At 39.8% G+C, this 4331-nt stretch overlaps 1 protein-coding gene across 1 annotated transcript in view; it reads right to left on the bottom strand.

Moving 5' to 3' along the window:
- LOC310736411 (histone-lysine N-methyltransferase PRDM9-like) overlaps nt 1-2267 on the bottom strand; it is a 12065-nt gene extending 9798 nt beyond the window's left edge. Inside the window, exon 1 of the mRNA XM_083559889.1 lies at nt 340-2267. The gene's annotated coding sequence lies outside the window, so the exon portion shown is untranslated. The remainder of the gene's footprint in view (nt 1-339) is intronic.
- Nucleotides 2268-4331: the final 2064 nt, after the last annotated feature.

The following is a 4331-nucleotide window of genomic DNA, read 5'->3' as shown; positions in this document are numbered from 1 at the left end:
GACACACACACACACACACACACACACACACACACACACACACACACACACACACACGTTATTCTTTATTTATATGGAATTCTTTTAACTCATGAATCGCAGAATGTTGTAGTTACAGATGTGTTTACAAACACCGCGTGTCCTTAATGTGCACTTGTGTATGAAACAGAACTCAGTCCTGAATTCTGCACCTTCATTTCTATTCAGTTTACTTTAATTCTACAGCGCCGCAACACACACACACACACACACACACACACACACACACACACACACACACACACACACACACACACACACAGCTGTAGATAAATGCGGATGTGGAGCTCAGAGACTCACCTCCAGCTGTCCAGCAGAACTGCAAGAAGCTCCTGGAGTCCACGCATGAAGCGGGTTGGAGGAGGAACCCTGTGAGATGTGTGTGAGGACACTGCTGAAGGTTTTTGTTTCCAGATGATGTGAGATGATGTGAGATGAAAGCTCCTCCTCTACTGCAGCGCGTCTTCTTTTGTTCCTGTGTGTTTACAGCAGATGGAGCTGCAGGTCGCCCCCTGCTGGAGCTCTGAGGAACAACCACCACCACGAGAAGGCATCACACAAGTCAAGTTTATTTCTATTGCGCTTTTCACAGACATTGTCTCAAAGCAGCTTTACAGAAATCAACAGTCAAGGTGAATGGTGTGCATTTATCCCTGATGAGCAGCCGTGTCTCACTCTGCTGCTACTGCCATCTTCTGCTCCTTCTCTTTTCAGGATTCAAGGTTCCAAGGTTGCTTTAATGGCATTACAAATATGGACATTAGTATTGCCAAAGCATAGAATATACAGACACATAACACCAGAAAATAACAGTCAGCCAGCTGGACATTTCAGTACCCAGATTCTTCTTCTACGCAGCCATGATGTTGTAATTGATGCAGTATGTGGTCTGATATTGTCATGTTGGAAAATGCAAGGTCTTCCCTGAAAGAGACGACGTCTGGATGGGAGCACATGTTGTTCTAGAACTTAAATATACCTTTCAGTATTGATGCTGCCTTTCCAGATGTGTAAGCTGCCCATGCCACATGCACTCATGCAACCCCATACCATCAGAGATGCAGGCTTCTGAACTGAGCGCTGAGACAACTTGGGTTGTCCTTGTCCTCTTTAGTCCGGATGACATGGCGTCCCAGTTTTCCAAAAAGAACTTCTAATTTTGACTCGTCAGACCACAGAACAGTTTTCCACTTTGCCACAGTGCATTTTAAATGAGCCGTGGCCCTCAGAAAACACCTGAGCTTCTGGATCATGTTTAGATACGGCTTCTTTTTTGACCTATAGAGTTTTAGCCGTTTTCCAGCCATGACCCTTACACACAAAGATTGTTCCAGATTCTCCGAATCTTTGGATGATATGATGAACTGTAGATGATGAGAACTTCAAACTCTGCAATTTTTCTCTGAGAAACTCTCTGATGTTGCTCCACTATTTCTCACTGCAGCATTGGGGGAATTGGTGATCCTCTGCCCATCTTGACTTCTGAGAGACACTGCCACTCTGAGAGGCTCTTTTTATACCCAATCATGTTGACAAGTGACCCAATAATCTGCAAATTGGTCCTCCAGCTGTTCCTTATATGTACATTTCACTTTTCCGGCCTCTTATTGCTGCCTGTCCCAACTTTTTTGGAATGTGTTGCTCTCATGAAATCCAAAATGAGACAATATTTGGCAGGACATTTCAAAATGTCTCACTTTCAACATTTGATATTTTATCTATATTCTATTGTGAATAAAATATAAGTTTATGAGATTTGTAAATTATTGCATTTCTTTTTTATTCACAATTTGTACAGAGTCCCAACTTTTTTGGAATCGGGTTTGTAAAACAACTATAGATTTTAAATTTAAAAAAAAGGAAAAAGAAAAACAAGGTTAGAATAAATAAATAGTTTTAATGAAAAAATTAGGAAAGTAAATGTATATACATATATACATGTGTGTGTTGCATACACTAAGTGACATGGTCACACACTGTCCCTCACCTGGTGGTAGTGAGTAGGTTAGGGTTAGGTTTTTTTATTTTTTATTTCTTCTGCTCTCATGTGGCAGTCCGGCCATGATGTCATCAGGCGGCGTCACCCAGAGCTGAGATGTCTTTGGTTTAGTTTTATGTGAGAAATGGAACTGGATGAAACTTCATCACCAAAACACACTCATCACCTTTCCACATCATCAACCAAACAGAGTCACACTCACGCCCAGCTCGCGTCCTATTGTCCAGCGCTGACTCAGCGATTAACTGAACTATCGATTTACATCAGTTGTGAAAAAGATTAAAGTCATTCTGCTCTTTATAAATGTCCTGATTACAGCACAGAGCGTTTACTCTCCAATATAACCATCATCTTACTATAGTTTCATTTAATAGAAACAAAAATAACTCAAGCACACACAACCTTTACACACACCCTCATTCACACACCCAAATATACACACAAACACACATACACACCCTCATACACCCAAATATACACCCTCATTCATACACCCAAATATACACACAAACACACATACACACCCTCATTCATACACCCAAATATACACACAAACACACATATACACCCTCATTCATACACCCAAATATACACACAAACACACATATACACCCTCATTCATACACCCAAATATACACACAAACACACATACACACCCTCATTCATACACCCAAATATATACCCTCATTCATACACCCAAATATACACACAAACACACATATACACCCTCATTCATACACCCAAATATACACACAAACACACATATACACCCTCATTCATACACCCAAATATACACACAAACACACATATACACCCTCATTCATACACCCAAATATACACACAAACACACATACACACCCTCATTCATACACCCAAATATACACACAAACACACATACACACCCTCATTCATACACCCAAATATATACCCTCATTCATACACCCAAATATACACACAAACACACATATACACCCTCATTCATACACCCAAATATACACACAAACACACATACACACCCTCATTCATACACCCAAATATACACACAAACACACATACACACCCTCATTCATACACCCAAATATACACACAAACACACATACACACCCTCATTCATACACCCAAATATACACACAAACACACATACACACCCTCATTCATACACCCAAATATACACACAAACACACATATACACCCTCATTCATACACCCAAATATACACACAAACACACATACACACCCTCATTCATACACCCAAATATACACACAAACACACATATACACCCTCATTCATACACCCAAATATACACACAAACACACATACACACCCTCATTCATACACCCAAATATACACACAAACACACATACACACCCTCATTCATACACCCAAATATACACACAAACACACATACACACCCTCATTCAATGCACCCAAATATACACACAAACACACATACACACCCTCATTCATACACCCAAATATACACACAAACACACATATACACCCTCATTCATACACCCAAATATACACACAAACACACATACACACCCTCATTCATACACCCAAATATACACACAAACACACATATACACCCTCATTCATACACCCAAATATACACACAAACACACATACACACCCTCATTCATACACCCAAATATACACACAAACACACATACACACCCTCATTCATACACCCAAATATATACCCTCATTCATACACCCAAATATACACACAAACACACATACACACCCTCATTCATACACCCAAATATACACACAAACACACATATACACCCTCATTCATACACCCAAATATACACACAAACACACATACACACCCTCATTCATACACCCAAATATACACACAAACACACATACACACCCTCATTCATACACCCAAATATACACACAAACACACATACACACCCTCATTCATACACCCAAATATACACACAAACACACATACACCCTCATTCATACACCCAAATATACACACAAACACACATACACACCCTCATTCATACACCCAAATATACACACAAACACACATACACACCCTCATTCATACACCCAAATATACACACAAACACACATACACACCCTCATTCATACACCCAAATATATACCCTCATTCATACACCCAAATATACACACAAACACACATACACACCCTCATTCATACACCCAAATATACACACAAACACAAATATACACCCTCATTCATACACCCAAATATACACACAAACACACATACACACCCTCATTCATACACCCAAATATACACACAAACACACAT

This window comes from Silurus aristotelis (genome assembly GCF_946808225.1).
Source record: "Silurus aristotelis genome assembly, chromosome: 14".
Classification (NCBI taxonomy): Eukaryota; Metazoa; Chordata; class Actinopteri; order Siluriformes; family Siluridae; genus Silurus; species Silurus aristotelis.
The sequence above is the reverse complement of the archived record's forward strand: the minus strand, read 5'-3'. Positions and strand labels throughout refer to the sequence as shown.